The following is an 18,908-nucleotide window of genomic DNA, read 5'->3' on the forward strand; positions in this document are numbered from 1 at the left end:
AAATTAATGAGAGAAAAATGAAGAAAGAAATTAATGGAGAAAAAAAAGAACTGTATGAGGTATAGAAGCCAAGATAGAGAGCACAAGGTAAATAAATGTGGTGCTCAGTGCTGCCCAGGTTTTGCTGTGTAAAGGAAAAACTTCTTTGTGGACATGCTCAGCAGTACTTGGACATCCACCACAGAGGAGCCACCACCCGGGAAGCAGCAGGATATTTGATAGACATTAATTATGGGCAAAGACAGGATGCTTTCCTGAATTTCACCCCCTGCCCATTCATTATCACCACCTCTTTATTATTGTTTCCAAATAGTGGCTGGCCCAGGAGGGAGTGAGCTAAAATCTCTGTGTTTCTCATTCTTATTCAAAACAAGAGTTTACATCTTAGAGTTTTGAAAGCATAAATCCTGAGGAATACAGAGAGAGAGAGAGAAAGAGAGAGAGAGAGAGAGAGATAATATCTCTTCTTCCAGCTCTGCAAGTCATGTTTTTGTCACCATTTTGGCTGAGCTGACAATGGGACTCTGGCTTCCCCAGCTGGAAAGGACCACAACTCTGCTGCTGGGAAGTGACAGGCTTTTCCTGCTGAAAACCACCCTCACTGGGAGGCTGTCACATCACCAGCTTTCAAGCTTTATGCAGAACATATTTCCTTGGACAGAGTTTCCTAATGTAACCTTGACAGCTGGTTGACCATCTCTTGTGCTTTCAGAAAGTCTTATGCAACACGTATACCATGCCTTGCAGAATAATAGCTCTTTTTCCTTTGGTCATTAAATATAAAAATAGAGCTGAGATGTGATGGTGATAAAAGCATTTTAAAAAATTGCCCACACATTCTCCCTGATGATTTTGTTTTGGTGAGTTTTCTGTTATTTATGTTTTTCTAATCCCTAGCTGAACCATATTGTCTGACTTCTTCTGAGCTATTTAATCAGAAATAAGCATAAATTAATTATGACAAATGCTACAATTAGTTGTTATGTGAAAAATAATGAATTTTAAGAGAAGATGATTGTTTTACATGCCAAAGAAGTGTGACATTCAACCCACTGTGTTTTAAACAAACATAGAGATGTCACAAACAATATTTTAATACCACAGCAGGTAAAAAGGCATCTATTGATTTTATATGAGAAAAGAAATTTCTCAGGTGTAAGCCCAAAATAAGAAAAGCCACACGTCATGTCCAGGTCAAACGAGATGTAAGGATATGTGGAAGAAAGTAGGTTACCAGAGGGTTGAATCTGTTGTGAACCACGTCACTTCCCAGCTGTGTTGCATGTGGCAGGTGAAATTGTACCACCTTCCTGGATGTACACAGCAATTGCATCTGATGCTGACCTCTCTGTACATCCACAGGGTTAGTCTTTGAAAGTTACCGGTGCTTTTCCTTCTCTTTTATTTAAAAGAGAAAAGGCACATGCAGATATGCGTACATTTCATACTAGTGACACAGATAGGAAGAAGGAAGAGCAAGCATTTGCTTTGTAGTAATTTTTTTCTTAGGGAGTAGTCCCTGCTCCCCAAAACTGCCCTGACTCCCTTGTCACCCTGGAGGTAGCTCCCATCAGAGCCAGCTGCTGGCATTGCCCTTCCACAGGGCTTGGTTCTCCCCAGCATCCTCCCACAGCCAAGCCCCACAGGGAGGAAATTCAGCATGCAGAGCTGCAGGAGCACACCTGGGAAAAATGTGTCCTGGGGACACCCAACTTGAAGCAATTAGAGAGAGACAGAGGCCAGGAATGGAAAACAAAACAAAACAAAACAAAACAAAACAAAACAGAACAAAACATGGATTCATTCTTTAAACATTGCAAGAGATGGTTAAGACACACAGCAACCCACGTTAATACCTTTCAAGCCCTACAGCTGCTCTCCATTTCGTATTCTTCCTTACTCTTAGCCTGAGTTTTGTGTACTTGGGAGCTAGATTTGCTTTCCTCCCCCTTCCTTTGCATTTTGTCTTAGTCTGCATGAATTAAAACCTATGTGGCAGGTTGGAGACAGGCAGAAAGGAATCACCCTTTTGGTCCTTTCTACAAGCTATTTCCCATCTCCTCTTTTTTCAGTGCTTGGGGCACTTCCCCCCTGCCATACGGGTCCTGCTGGATGTGGTCCCCAGTCCTTGGTATGCTGCAGGACTGCTCACCCTGATCTCGTGTTTCAGTCGGGGAGCTCAGCCTTGCTTTTTTTTTTTTCCCTTCCTCTAATTAACGTCAGAAATATTGTATTGTCATGCTCTCTTTATCCCAGTGCTCCTCTAATTAGCTCACCGCATTATTCTGCGTGCGTTTGAGGCTGTTCAGTGTTAATGAGCCTGTCAGTCACAGTCTTCAAAGACTGCATCTTCAGAGAAGCCGGGGATGGAAAGAACCTATTAGAGACAGTTGGCTCCTGCCTCAGAAAACAGGAGTCCTCCAGCGTTAGTTTAACTACTTGTGAAATTGGCAGTGTTGCTTTCGGGTTTTGAGGGTGGCATATGTGCTTTTTTCAGCTCAGCAGTCTGGCCAAGGCAAACTTTGCATACCAAAACGAGAAGTTACCACCTCATGTCAAAGGTTGCACGGAAGGATTGTGCCTGATTTGCAAACACTCTGCAGTCGGGTCTTATTTTTATGGCATAACCAGGCTGAAACTGCATTTTATGTAAATAAAATCCTTTCTGAGGTAGGGACAACCCCTGAGATGGCAGTACAGGAACAAGTGAATCCTCCCAGCCCCACACAGGATTTTTGGAAACCAGCCACACAGAACCTAGGAGGTTACAACTGGCCTGCTACCACGGCGTGGGCCACCTCTTTGGTTTAGAACTAACTTGTGCACATCACCTGAGCTGGATCCATCACGTAACAGCTGGTGCCAACTTTCACTGAGCCACAGCTCCTCACAGCCGCCTTTTTCTTGCCCAACAAACCTTTCTGTTTTAACTTAATGCTTCAGAGACTCCACCACTGGAAGGGCAGTGGGACGGTTTCTGCACCTGCCTCATGCCATTGCTGCTCCATCCGTCTGCAGAAGCCTCTCCAAGGGGAGCCAGTCTCATTGCCTGCTAAATATGTGGCTCCACTGGCTGAGCTGATTTGGCAAGGCTGGACTACAGTAATCAGAGTGAAAATTTGGCAGTAGGTTGTCATGACAAAGGCCTATACCCACGAGGATGTATGGGTAGCGGTGATTTGGCTCCACAGATATTTCCCACAAATTGAGTGTCCCTTGCTTTTCTAATCTCCTTCTGTCCCTGTATCAATACTGTGTTCATGACAAATGAGAAAATCGGTTGCAAGGCCTTTACAGAGATTTATGTCAGTGGGCTTATGTCTGGGAGCTGCTCGGACTCACTCCTGTGGCTGGGGCAAAAGCAGCAGAGCACTGGGGAGAGCAGGAAGGGCTCAGCTCCGATCCCACCTCACACATGGAGGAGCTGCAGGGACTGCGTTCCTTGGCTTGCCCTGTGGGCTAGCTGCTGATGTCGCACTGCCTGAGTGACATCAATGCCCACCAAAATTTCCAAGGGGCTGTGCCAAAAACCATATATGACGCTTCAGCTTGTCACACTTGCCATTAAACACAGCTCATACTTCTGTGGGAATGCTGTCGCCAGGCAGCCCTGCTTGTGAAGCACTACTTTTACCCCCCCCAGCCCACCAGAGTTGCCCACTCTGTCCATGGGGCTGTTGGGTGCCAGGCCCTTGGACCCTGGTTCTGACAGAGACCTAGAGGGCACAGAGCTGAAGGGCATCTCAGCTGGTGACAGTGACACAACCCAACTGCTACCAAACTATCTTTGGAATGGGACATTTGTTCCTAAGTAGTCTCAGCAAACCCATGGGAGTTGATATACCTGGCTTTCTTTTAAGTGCTACCAGAGAGCTTGTTTATTTGTTGCAGGATCTTTCCAGGACCTGAAGATAAGCTGAGTGGTCAGGAAATGCCTGGCTCTTCCCTGTTTTCTCACCCAAGCTCAGCATCCTCCATGTCTTTTCCAGTCTCCCAGGAGCTCACTTCTCCCCAAACTTCCCGCAGCTCTGTGCTTGCTTCAGTGACACCCCAAGGTGCATCTTGTCCCTCTGTCATGGGTATAAAATGATTAGCCAATTGATTGCAGTTAACCTTTTTACTAAGGGAAGCAAAAAAATAAAATAATATATATATATATATATATATAAAACACTGATGTGGACAAAAGACATTAAGCATAATCAGTTAATAGCTTTCCCCCTCTACTGATAATGGATTACACATTTCCTGTTTATCTCCTTATTACTGCCATTCCTACAGAAGCTAACAAGAAATTATGCTATGACCAGAGATAGAAAGTACCTTACTTTCTGCCTTTTTTTTCCTGATTTCTCTTCACCCTAATGTTCATGTTTTAGAATTGCACTCAGCAATCATTTCTCATTTTTCTTTCTCTGTGCCCCCATGAGTTTGGGTCAATGAGGAGCTCAGTAATTAGATGGGCTAACTTCTTACTAAACTTATTCCTCCTCCCCTCTGGGACTGTTGGCAGGAATGCACTTTAGAGTATTTCTTTAAAGAAATAGCCATTTACTCCATTTTCAGTTTGATTGCCCCCCCTGAGATCTTAATCATCAGTTGCCCGAGTCTACTGCAGTTTGCTTCCTCAAAGTCCACCTTATCTTGCTGCCCTCCCTCCTCATGATCTGAGGCAACTCAATCAAGGAATGGTCCCTTGTATCCTGTCAATTGGCTCATAACAAAGATGAAGAGAGCCTCCCCTTTCTTAACTACTTTATGTATTAAAAGTAGGTCCTGCATATTTCCCAGCTTTCCTGGACAGTCAGAGCTTTCCTCTGTCTCTTTGAGATTTTATACATTTTGTCTCTTTATAGCTTAAAATTTGGCTTTTTATCCTTGCCAACCAATTTCTCATTCATCTCATGCCTTGCTGCTGAACCTTTAGTTTGCTCACGTGTCCAAGTCACCCGTGATTAGATGTAATTAGTCCTGAAAAATTCATGCTCAAGCAATGAATCGAATTGGAAGCAGTGGAGTGACTGTGATTGAAGTGGTTGTTTAATGTATCATGAGCAAGGTCACAGACAGTCATGGCTGTCTCCATTGATACATGCAGACAGGACCTCTTCTTTGCAGTTTATGTGATGGGGTTATTCAATTCCCAGAGCTGACTCACAGCTTGGAAAATTGTAAGGGGGGGGGCATGCTGAAGTCTTTCTGCACCTTTCAGTAGGAGTGTGCTTGTGTAGCTATTGACCCTTTGGTGTAGGGTGCAGCTGTCAGCGAAGAAGAAGAAAGGAAGGTCCTGCTTTTATGACAGCTGAAAGTGTTCAAGCTGTAGTCTCTGCAATCTCTCCTACTTGAAGAACAAGCCATTTCAGAGCCAGAGAAGAGAAACACAGACCCTGGGTCCTGCCTTTGTGATGGCAGCAACCAGACTGTCCCTCTAGCAGCAGAAGAGCTCAGCTCTGTAGATCCCAGTTACCAAAGCTGAGCTTTTGGCTTCCTCCACTGAGTTTCTGTGGCTGTGGTTGGCCAGATGTTATCAGATACCTGTTCAGTGGCTTGTAGGAGGGCTGTCCCAACCAACTAGTGTCCTCACCATCGAATGAGGAAGGCCTCTCTGAAACATCTATGCTTTCGCTAAATGTGCAGCAAGTATAATGGTCACCTGGGCTGTGATATTTTTCATGTGATAACAACAAATTTTATGCATGACCAGCAGGACACAGAGCTGTCAATCAGCAGCAAACACAAACAATAATAGGAACAAAAGCACAGGCCAATATTAGAAATGTAAACGACTGGCTGCAGCACCATGGTTGGCCCCTCCTGAGCTTAGATTCTCAATTTATTTAGAGAGTTACTTCTTCTTATGCAACTCTTTTTTATTTATTCATTTTTGAGGATGAGGGGGAGAAAGAGATAAGGAGTAAGGTGATTGCTTTTCATTTTCGTGTTTATGTTGCGTGAGCCAGACAATTATATCTTGCCAACAGACCCTGGAAGAGCCTACTCAGAGATTACAGCAAATCTGATTTCTAACATATCTTGTAGCCTTCCTCATTAAATAGCCCAACAGCAAGAATGTCAAAAGCTAAGTTTTATAAATGTGGACTGGAAAAGAGAGAATTGCCGAGGGCTTTTCACATTTTTCAGAGAAACACTGGGCACGTTGGGAAGAGCTGTTTTTGCTTCTCCATTAGTATAAGCCGAGTGCACTGCCAAAGCTAGGTTTCAGCTTTACCTCTAGCTGGAGCAGCAGTGTTTCAACTCACTGGACGCCGACTCCCACATGAATACTGAAGGATAAACGACCCGAGCCATTAGAAAGCAATAAACTCACTTCCAGTAACTCTACACACGCCAGGGTAAGACAATTCCTATGGGCGCATTACCCTGCAGGGGTGGGTGGTGAAAGCAGGGGGCTGCGGCTGAAGCCCTGGATGCTGCTCACTTCCCACTCCACCACAGACTGCCCGTGTCATCTCTGACAGGCCTCTTAAGCTCTCTGTGCTTCAGTTCTCTGCTGGAAAAAACAGCTAATGTGATTTCCCTGAATTGCAGGAGGGAGTTTTGCTGCTAATTAAATGGAGGCGCGTGAGGCTCTCAGATATTGCCATACCAAGGCCACTATTAGTGCCTTTCAGAGAATGATGGATGTAGCAAATATGGCAAGCAATAATGCCTGCAAACTATAAAATACTGAGACTATTTGCAATTAGGAGCCTGTCCACCAATATGGTGCATCGTTTCTTCTTTTTTTTCCTGGAACTTCCTAGCCTAAGTCCTTTTCCCATACAGCATGTGAGCAGATAACATTGTTCCCAAGTGAAAGAAATCTTATGCATTTGAAAGGAAAAAATCCACTGGGAGTGTTTCCTTCAAAGCCTTATTCACCACTTCAACCTTCCCTTTGAGCTCAGACTGAACCAATAATATCTAAACTGTAAATTCATGGAAAACCACTTATCTGGTCTATATTATAATGTATCTACAGAGTTTTGAAAGGATTCATTAAGCAATTAATAGTACTCTTAGAGCATTTCAATTCCTCCTGATTCCTGCTTTGCCATTATACATCTTTTACCTTTCCCAGACTTCTAACAAATTTACAAATTTAAGTTACGTGTTGCTGCATTCAGTTGGGATTTGATGATATTCCTACACTCTCCGGAGTATTTGAGATGTGACTGGATGAAACTGGAGTGAATTTAATACTTCTGGGCATGTATATACCAGAAAATCCCAGCATTACCTATAGATTAGGTAACATTGTTTTGTTTTGATTGTTTGTTTGTTTACATTTCTATTTACTCTCCTATAGCTATATCTCTAATTCCTCTGTAGATACTGATCAGCTACCCAATGTCCCATTCTTCGAGAAGTGAGCACTTTTCTAAGCCTTTTTGTTCTCTGCTGCTGATGAAACTCCAGATCCCATCCCTGTCCATGCCTTCACATGTCTTCTTGTCGGCAGCTGTTCATGTGCATGAGAACAAAACCTGAAAGCATTGGCTCGACATAAAGGTTTATTTCTCCCTGACAGTTAGCTCTGGTAGTGGTCTGTAGTATTGACATAGGTATAAAAGATTTCTTTGTCTTCATCTGCTGACCTTTTATCATTCATAGCCTTCCGAAAGAATCTCTTCCTTCATAATGCCCAGAAAGGTAATCAATAAAACAACTACTAAAGTGAAAGAAAAAAAGAAAGCTTCCTTAGTGATGACTTCTTTTGCACACTCATCTTCTAGACAGTAAATGCTCTGGAGCAGGGACTGTGTTGCTGCTGAATCTTTTATGAGCTATCATAAGGATCTGTCCAACAATTAGAATCATCTGTCAACATATTGGCCATAAATGCTTCCCAAATCATCAGTGGTTTTCTTTTTTGAATTACAAATTCAACCATCCTTTCTACTCGGTGCCTCATACCCTTCAATTACAAGAACTACTCCTGTTTTTTTTTTTTTTTTTTTTTTTTTTTTTTTTCCAAACTGATATGTTATTCTTCCAGCTCTCAACACCTCCCTGAGACCTCCCACACTTGCTGGAGCCCAGTATGGCTGGCCAATTCTCACCGTCTGCAGTGACCATAATGAACAGACTTGTTTGTGCTTTTCCTTCTGCTCTGAAAATTATGTAACCTGCAAATAATGTGGGCAAAGAGCTGTTCTTGTCTCAGCCATGCAAATCCAGGCCAGCTCAGAGAAAAACAAATAATGCTCTTTTACACTAGTGCAATAAAGCCCTCCGGTGTAATAATTTGACCCTCTCTCTTTCTGTACAGTGTGCAAGAGGAATACAAAATGCGTGCAGTCTGCTGGTATGAAGTTTCTACAATTTGTGTGCTTCATAAGGATGTAGTTAATGATCACAGGGCCAGTGTAGGGAAAGAAAAGGAAATAAAAGATTCAGTTTTTTGTTCAGCAGAATAAAATTTGGTAGGGAAAAACAGAAGGATAAGATGCAAAAAATATCTGTTACATAGTATTTCTCTGTAAAAGTGCACCCAAAAGCCTCTCTGTTAAAATTAGTTCATCGAAGTTGTTAAGACATTTCAGTGGCAACATCCCTGAAGTAGAAGGAGTGAACCTTTGAAAAATGAAGACCCATGCTGAGAGCTTCAAAATGACTTTCAAATGACTGAATATTTGAAATTTGGGTTAAAGGACACAGAAATTCTGGTTGAGAGCTAGGTTCTGGATTGACACATTTCTGCCAGTCCCCTGCCTTCATCTTGCAAACCCCATCTCACAAGGCCTAGCACCCCATCTGGCTTCACCAGCCACCTCTTTCCTTCAGGAGCATGGCTCTGTATTTCTGATCAGGTTCATCAGAGCCATATACAAAACTAGGATCATGGTTTAGATTCAAATCTGTCTCTCACGCAGTCTGCAGGATTCAGACTTGTAGTTTGGATTCAAACCCATTTACCATGGTAGTTACATTTCTGATGTATTTTTAGGTAAACTCCTGTTTATACTAGCTTTCACTTCCAACAGATAGTGTAAAAACCATGACCACTGTGGCTGTAACCAAAGATCAGGCTTAGGCAGATTTACACCATAATGATGTGAAAGGGAAGGCTTTTTCACACACACACACACCTTTCCCTGCAGGAAAACAAAAACCAAAAGAACAACAAAAACAACAAAAAAAAACAGAGATTACTTAAAAAGTTGTTCTTCAAATGTTGCAATATTTTAACATCATTCCTCTCTGACTTCCCGATAAACAGAACTAACTTCCATTATCTGAAAATATATTTACCAGTCTCTCACTGGGTATTAACCCGGGCATCTCTCTTGGAGCTGCTGGAGCAAGGCTGATTTAGACCTGCTGGAGCTAGCCCATTATAGAGACCCAAATATCCCCAGAAAAAATAAATATGAAATAAGTAGCAGCACAGTTTTCCATCAAGCTCTTGCAGTGCGTTATAGTCACCTTTAAGACTTAAAGTTTGTTAAGGCAGTCCTCTCTTGTTGCTTTGCAAAGCATTGACTGTATAACTCTTATGCATCTTAAAAATGCATACCAAAAGTTAGATCCCTGAACAGGGAGTCTGAATTGCAATTGTCTGAGCATCTATTGTTTCTCTTGCCTTCAGGAGCGCTCAAAATTTTTCGGACTTGAATTATTCACTGAATTGTTTAATATTGACCTAGCAAGGTAGTAACAGATATTTGAGTTTAGAAGTCTTGGTTGTCTTTAAATTGATAGTCAGCAAATGACTACTAATAAAACTAAGTTTAAAAATAGAGATTGTGAGATTGCACCAATTTATACAGTCAGCAATAAGACAGCACAAAACATCACATTAACTGAAGCAAAATTGCACCCAGTATGTTAAAAATGCATGTAAGGTACACTGAGTTCTTCCTTGCTCCAGCAGAGCCTCCAGTCATTCTAGCTTGTATTCCAGCTGAGAATTGATGGAATAACAGACCAAGTCTTTGTTTTCCTAGCCTATTCTGAAGGAGTTTACTAGATCTGACCTCTTGCTAGTGGAATTTTACCTGCAAGATGCAGACTGGGCATGAAGCTCTCCATTGTCTGTTACAGCTTGATCCAAGACTTCGATGAAAATAATCTTGCTACAAAAAAACACTGCAGTAGATTATCAATAACTAAACTTCTAAAGCTTGAATTTAAAGTAAAATTAGCCCAACAAATATGGCTTCAACAAAGCTCTTCAAGATATTTACTCACACATTTTTTCCTTTCCTTTTATTAAATTATATTACAAATACTTTCAGCACACTCATCAACAATAATTAAAGAAGATACATTTTCTTCAGAATTCTGCTCCACCTAAAATCTATATTGTTAAGAAATGCTGTTTGCATTTTCTTCAAATTCCTGCTCACTAGAAGTAACCCAGTATCAATACTTGTACTACAACCACAGTATCCCTAAAGAGCTGCGGTTTTAATTTCTACTATTGGGCTGCAATAACCCTTCCTGCAATGGACTGAATGCCAAATACCCCAGTATTTCTGTTGGTTAAAATCGAGATCCTCATCTCACAATTTTTGCCCTTAAAATGATCTTTCTTTCCCTTAAGAGAAGCTAAGAAAGTTATTTTAAAAGTACCTGCCATAGCAACTACTTAAAACATACACTGGGAACCAAGCAGAAGGTGAATACTGATATAATAATACAGCACTAGGAACAAAAGCTTTGTCAGAAAACTGCAAGAGCTGTGCTAAATAAACCAGATCTGTTCTTCATAGCTCATGCCTGAAGCAGGTTGTATGATTAAAATGCCTCCAAATTTGATCCCAGTTCTGCTTTCTGTACTCATAATGGCAGTGCTTATTGTAAGGCAAGCAAATTCAAAACACAAGCAGAGGTGAAATTTTGGCTACATGTCCTGCTTATCCTCCCCTCACTGTATTTCATTTTGAAATAGACCATGACAGTTAAGAGAGAAAATAAGTTTAATTCATTAATTGGGCTAATCTGCCAAAAGAAATGCAACTATTTGAGGTGCTTTTAGATCACTGGGGTTTGCAGTGCTCACTGGAAGAAGGCTGTCATGGTGGAGAAGGATTCACACATCTTCCTGCACAGAAGAGGAATATTTGACATCTGAGGGTATCTATAAATTAGGAATGTTGCTTTTATAAAAGGTTGTCATGGATATAAGCACCGAAGAAATTGTCCTAGGGAAGTCTTAAAAGTCTATCCATGCAAATGGGTAAGTTACCATTAGTGACCACAGCATCTCTCAGGCACCCCACACATTGGGATCCTGAATCACAATGTGGGATCCACATTGGGATCCTGAGTCAGCACAAAGATGCATCACTATTACAGAGTATTGCTGCAAAATGAAATGCAGAAGGAAGCCTGACATTTACAGCTTGGTTTTCCAAACATTACAAACCCAGTTCTGGGTTTAGTTACTGTATTAGAAATGGCCTTATTTTCAGGACTGCTGAAGTACAGCTTCTTCTGATTCCCATGCCTGGAACACATTCAAATCCGGCACCTTTTACTTTAGTGTCTCATAATGGGCTTAGTAACCTGTTTTGCGCAGCTGTCTGAAGGCTTTGGCTCTCCTAATGGCAAAGTAGGGCAGACCTAATTCAAATCCTGTCTCCCTTTCTTCATCAGTGTATGGAGACAGACGGATCCTTCCCATGAAGAACTGGACCACTAAAGGGTTGTTACTGGAGCTGGAAGAAGCAGATGTTGTGCTGTGAGATATGATGTGCCACGTCACTGGGCAGCTAATACTCTCACTTACTGAGAGGAAAAGGCACATGGGAGCCAGAGCACTCCTGCATGGTCACTGAGTCATGCATCTCCTGACATAAAGCTCATGGATGGAAGAGAGCAGAAGGAAATCTCCTGCTGTGGTTTGCCACGTCATGGTGGTTGCCTCCCTGCAGGATGAGTGACAGATACCTCCACAAGCTCTGCAGATCACCAGGAGCTCTCAGAAGACCTGAAAATCTAGGAACAGTAATTATACTAATACCGCTAATGAGAAGAAACTAAGAACCAAGCTTGAACTGTACAACCTCACTGGCTTCACTGTTCAATTATTTGTTAATTCCTCACGGGGTTTTGGGCCACTTCACCCAGTTCTGTCCTGGACAAAATTAGGGGTATGATTCACTCCAGGAACAGCTCCTCAAAGACATTATGGATGGGGCTGCGCGAGGCTTCTCTCCATATGCCCCACACAGACCTCTGATACTATCCCAACTACCTATGCACACTCAAGCACTCCCATATGCCCTTCTGCCTCATGCCATGGTATGCAATATATGTCCTCATTTTCAAGCTACAGAAACAGTATTTTTGTGACCTGCAACACTAATGTAACATAGTTGGAAATGGAAAAAAATGAATTTTATCATGTATTAAAGCCAAAAGGCATCACACACAACCTGGACAGCCCTCAAGGCCAAGTGCAATGTACAGTGGATGTAGCCAGCTCTGCTCTGCTCTGTGGTGAGCCCTAAGCCATATGGGCAAGAGCCTGTTGATGTCCCTTGACCTTAAAACAACAGGTTTCCTCCCTGTCTCTCTTACACGTTTCAGTGTAGATATAGGTTGTGAGACCTGGAAGACCTCCATAGGGGCTACCCTGCCAGGTCCCCCCACTGGCCATGGTTTTCATAAGTATCTGCCCTTAAAAACAGCAGGAGCTTTCGTAATTTCAGTGGAGCTACATGGAACAAAGAACAGCTTTCCACAGACAAACTCACAAGCTGGAAGAATAATTAATGAATGGCACCAACACCTTCTCTCTTGTGAAAGCAAGGAGCATCATGAGCTGGACCCATGTCCACACTCCCACAGGACCCCAGACTAGAAGTCTGGAGTTTCTCTTTCCTATGACACCAAAATGGCATCCTCTAGTAAATGTACGTGTATCAAGAAAGACAAGAGACATTTCTGGTTTTACAAGAAACTTGTAGATATTTGTAACAGATTTTAAATGCATAAAATGGAGTTGAACTTGTGCCAGCTGAGTTAGAATACATTGGAGTAAGAGACAGAAATTTTAGAGCAAATATTACATTGAGGTTCATTATTTCTTCTTAAAGATGCAGTTATGGTGCTGGCAAAGTGTCCTCAGTATTTCTGTGAGAAGAAGCCACCATGTTCCTCACAACCCCTCCATTAGAACATCCTTTCCTCCAGGAGACTGCTGGACCTCATTCACTGAAAGCAGCCTTTGTCATTTTTATCCACACTTCCTCACAAAGCAAAAGCATAATAAATAAAATAAAATAAAATAAAATAAAATAAAATAAAATAAAATAAAATAAAATTCTTTTTTATTTCAAAAGGAGTTTTATTTTTATATTTTTAACTGTGGATGGCATTTGTAAACATGTTTTACTGACTGAATGGAAAGGTACCCCCTGCACAAGGGACAGGCATGATGCAGGCAGCTGCAGTGCAGAGCTGCTGTGCCTTCATAACTCAGCTCTGAGCGCCGGGGACACCTCCGGGCATGTGTGTGAACCCCTAATCCAGACTCCATCTGAGTTCTCACCTCTGTTCTTCCTGCCACAAACGTGGACATCACACTGAAATATTTCTACACTGCACAGAGCAGCAGCTACCTCCCATGGAGGTAGCTCAGGTGCTGGGAACAGTGTTGCCAAACCAGCAAGCCTTGAGAAGACCCCGTTCCTGTGCCAACAGCTTGCTGACGCTCAAGCTACCTCATTTCAGACTGCAGCAGGTTTCGCAAGACTCTACACATCACGCAGTACAGACATAACATATGATGGAGGACTGGTGACAAAGGCTCTGCAATGAGAACAGCAACACACCCTACTTCAGCTACTGAAGCAAATAGAAGCAATTTTCAGTGAGAAGGAACCTGGACAGGGATTTAACCTTCATTATGACAAGTCCCATATCTTCTCAGCAAGTCTCTGAATAATTTAGTGCCCTGGTTCTTTCTGTCATTTCACATAAGATATTCAGCTTTTGCAGAACACAGATATCAGAAACTAAGATTTCAGTTCAAAGATGTTATATTCTTTTTTGAAATAAAAGTGAACGAGAAACCAAGCAAGTATATCTGAAGGATCTGTTTTGAGTGAGGTATTTTATGTTGTGTTTATAGGCCTCCTACAGGCAGCTGCATGTGACTCAGAGATTTGCCCAGATGTTTACTCTGGGGGTAAAATAAAGGATAAAGATATTGAGTACCATATTTTCTTTTGCAAGCATGAGATCTTTTTTTTTTTGTTAGCAAGTATTCATTTGTTTCAGGTTTAGGCCTGTCAATTGATGCTGGTGTCCAACAGATGCCAAAGAAAAGGAGAAAATGTTTATACTCAGTGGCAGTTTCTCTATGAATTGATTAGGGATGTGTATTAGGATGCTCAGAGGATTGTTATACAGAAAATTATAAAGCAGATTTTCAGGGAAAGAGAACAGCAATAATTCAACAGGGCCAGTGAACCTGCAAACCAGACCAGCAGTGCCCTCAGCAGATTAACCCCCCTGTAACAAAGCATTCAATATGAGCAGCAACATGTTTTTCAGAAGTAATTAAGAGGTATCCAAAATGTCTCTTAATAAGAAAAACACCATTTGATTTCGGAACAGCAAGAATCACCTGGCTTTTCTCAGCTCTCGTGTTTATTGCTTGCTTTCCTCTTTGCTGACTGACAGCTCAGCTGGTTTCAAAGAACAAAGAGAAGAAGGGAAAGGGAAGGTGCGGTATCAGCAATTAGAGAGCAAGGATTTTGAGTCTGTAACTGCTAAGAAGTGGGGAACAAGAGATAAAGAAACACTCCATAGCACAGTGAGAAATCCATCAGACACAGATTTTGCTTCAAGTCCTGTACTAGGCTGGCAAGTGTTCTTATATGCTCTACCTTGAGGCCACATCTATTCTGTATGCTGTTTGATTGAAGCCACTGCAGGAGAACATGGAACAGGATTACACCCACAGTTCTGCAGGATAACTGAAGGTACGGGCAGAAACCAGAAACATATCTATATGTACATAAATATACATATATACACACAGAAATTATACATTTCTGGCTGAATTTAAAAGCTTTTCTCCAAGAGCAGGAAGACTCAGTGAAAGAGTCTTAAAACCTCACAGATTTCCAGGACTTGAAAAACTGGCCTTTCATCATCTCATTGATTCTGATGTGATTTCTGATTCTGGGTTTAATGAAAAGAGTTCCCCCTATTTCAATACACTGCCAGGAAATAAATATGATTTTCAATCAGTGTCTTCACAACAGAGAGAAAAGGAAGCAAATGACCAGAACCAAAATCTGTGGTACTGTCTGGAGATGGAAAGTTGAAATCTACCCCCGGAAGAAATGGTTCAAGCTTCTTCTACTAGGCATTGCCCATTTGATACTCTGTACAAAATGCTGGCATTATTCAAGCGGGCACTGGTGGGATTCTCAGGGTGCATAGGATCCTGACAGAAGACATTTGCTTTGGCTTGAGGATCCCTTCATACTTTGTGGTTAAAACCACCCAGATCTTCATTTGCACAGGTGCAAATAATGCAATGCCCAAGCCAGAGATCTGCGAACCTTTCTTAAAGGCCCTTTGTAGCTTCTTCGCAGGACCTAATGGTGGATTTCAAGACTTCTCCCTGCAGCAGTCTGGTCATCAGCCGCACACACCTAACGGCAAATCGAAGATTTACTGAAATGTTTGTTGATCTCAGGAAAATCCCAAGTGGGGATGTGCCTCTGCCAGAGCAATCCACCAGAGTAATGAATCCTGAAACCTCACGCTTACACTTGGTTGTCTCCAACCCACTGAGCTCCGCTGCAAATTTGTGTTGCAACAGTCATAGGCTGATGAAGACGAATTTATTTTAAAATACAGGATTCTAGTTTACTAAGCAGTAAGTCCTCAACAAGAAACAATTCCCCTGGCACCACGTTTGTTTGGCTCGTTTCTGCTTTTCCTGGAAATGATCTTTGAATGACAGCACTAAGGGCCTTTTCCAGCCTTCAGTTAAAGATGTGGCTGTCAGAAGTGCAAACAGAAATCTACAGAAAAGGCTTGCTTGGGATATATGACACTGTCAAGACAGCTCCTTTTTATGCTTCCTGATAAGCAGACTCCAGCTAGGGCTGTGGCCAGCCCTGCTCTTTGAACAGAGAAATGCTACTTCGTGGGAAGACACTTGCTACACACACCCTTCTTTGCTCAAGGGCCTTGCCACAGTTGTCCCGTCATTTTTTTATGATTATCTAAACCTTTTCACTATGCTCATTCTTATCGCAAGTATCCACTGGGCAAGGCTTTATATTATTGGCAGGATAAGCAATAATAATCAAAGAAGCAAAACAAGAAAACAATTGCTAATTGTGAACTGAAATTTGGCCATCTCTGCCCTGTCAGTGTGGTACATCTCTGCCCACAGTGGCACTCAGGCGGCTATTGATGAGTGACGAAGTCCCTTTTAGCTCACTTACTGTAAATGTGAGTCAGTTTTGAAAGGTTTAATGAAAAAAATTTTATAAACTGGAGCGTGGAAATGCAACAAACAGGGGTGTGGCTGCCAGTTTTACTGACTATTACCACCTTTGTCATGCCAGTAATGGATCGGTGGGGTCATGTTGAGGGCTGACTGCTGCTAATGCAAAGGGGCAGAGCAGCCACAGCAGTGGGAACCCAGCCCCAGGCACTGCCTGGTGTCCAGGGAGGCTGAGCAGCCCCCAGTCCAGGCAAACCCTCAGGATGAGGTCCTGGGAGAGGCTGTGTCCCATGGGTGGTCACCGCCCACAGGGCTGTGGGGCTCCCTGGGGGGTCATAGATAGATCCAAGTGCCAGGGAGACCCAGGGCCTGAGTCTGGTGATGGAGTGAGCATCCAGCACCAGCCGCTGGAGGGATCCATACTGTGTGTGCATAGACACGTGCATATATTTTGCATATATTTTGCATATATTTTGCCAGAGTACTGCAGTCCTGACCCGCACAAGAGAAGGAACTGCACTGGGCCATCTGTGCCTCTGATGGTCTGTGATGGATGTTTTCTGTCTGTGCCAATCTGTGTAGACAGCTCTCTCTCTATATATATATGTATGTATGTATGTATGCATTCTGTGTGTGTGCCTACTGGGAACACATGCTCAGCCTTGCTGCCAGATGGACCTGGGGACTCGGTGCTACAGCAACCTCATGTATATCACACTACCAGATTCAAGAATGTTCAAAGATGTCCTATCATCAGCATGTAAAGTTTCTTGATCTAGTCTTTCCTGGGACACTAGAGAAAGCATCATGGCTGTGACAAACACTGTCTCTCCTTGGTCTGTTAGGCAGGACTACACTAACCTGGTAGGTGGAGTTTTGGTGTCTCCATTTCCCTTTGATGGCAGTACAGATGCTGGTCTCATCCACACCCTTCAGTGCAGGTTCTCCAAGAAGGTGGCTCCTGCAGTTTCAAAGGTCTTGGCCTCTGAAGAGCCAATTTAGCTCCCAAATTGCTCAAAACATCATAAATGTAAGCAACAACTAGCCAGAGTTTTTGTCTCATGTTAGATTCCAAAAACTAAGTTTGCCTTTTGAAAGTGAATGAGTGCTTGCCACAAGTTAAACATTTCAGCATCCACCATTTAACGCTCTGCTTCAGCAGCTGTAGGTGCTTGGTCATCCTAAGGAAGTAGGTTTATATGTACACACACACATACACACACAGAGGACGATTTCCTCCAGAAACTATCCAATTTATATTATTTCAGCAGTGTGTGTTCTTTTCTTGATTTTTCTCTGTAATACATAGCTACATAGTCTTCAGCTAATTAGAACATTTTTTACTTAGCTATTATCAACAGCAGACCAAAACAACCCTCCCAAATATTCCTTTGATTTTTAAAACAAATGGACTTTGACTTCCCATTTACTTACCTTTTAGCATTTTTTTTGGTGAAGAGTTTTTACTCAGGATGATTAATAACACAACTTTTTTCAGATCAATTAGAGAATTCAAGAATTTAGTCATCAAAAGTTTCCAGTTGCACCAGACACCTAATTAAAAGAGTTGCAGTCAATTTGCTTCCATCATGGAAAGATACTAAATCACACACACAAATCCATCCCAATTCAGAAGAGCACTTAGGCTGAATGAAAAGTTTGATTCAATTGCCTCTGCCATCAAGGATAGAACCATACAGAATGATTATGCTCCCAACCACCGTAACTCAGAATTCAAATGGGCCCAATGAATCCGCTTAAGAATGAATTATGGCTGCAAATTTTTTGCATGAATTATTGAGAAAATAATTATGAAAGGCAATTACACCTGGAAGAATTAGGCTTTGTTTGCAGAGAAATCCTGAATAGAAAGAATATTCATCAGACAAGGTCTGCAATAAAAATTATATACCCTACTCTAATATAAATAGTGAAATTAAATTAGAAAAAAATATCCAATTTATTAATCGTAAATATATTTAGTAATGACAGAAGCACTTTGTATGCCTATATGTATATATATCTGATGCTCATATAAACCAGACAAAATAAAAGTACATAAGTATCATTTTTGTTTTGCCTGTGAGTAAATATAATCTGAAAGAAAGCCAAAAGAATAAACACAATCATTTTGTTTGTGAGAATCAATTCTGTATCCAACCCAAACAACAATCCTTTAAAGGCAGATCTTGAACATATACTTTCTTAATTTGCTTAATCTTTGGGGAATTTTTCTTTAATCATCAGAGAATTTTCTACATTTATCCTAAAGATTTGTTTATTACTTTTCACAATAGCCTTTGTAAGGGTTTGAAAGATCTTTGTACAGCAAAAAGTTATCAGCTGCAGAAGTTATTTTATTGGATTTTTTTTTCACTGAATCAAGGCCAATAGAGGCTGCTTGGAAATGAAAACATTTCTTCAGGGCAGTAAAGTTTCATTTATTGTTTGGAGCAGTACAACTCTGGCTGCCTTCAAT

The sequence above is a fragment of the Anser cygnoides genome, chromosome 1 (genome assembly GCF_040182565.1).
Source record: "Anser cygnoides isolate HZ-2024a breed goose chromosome 1, Taihu_goose_T2T_genome, whole genome shotgun sequence".
NCBI lineage: Eukaryota > Metazoa > Chordata > Aves > Anseriformes > Anatidae > Anser > Anser cygnoides.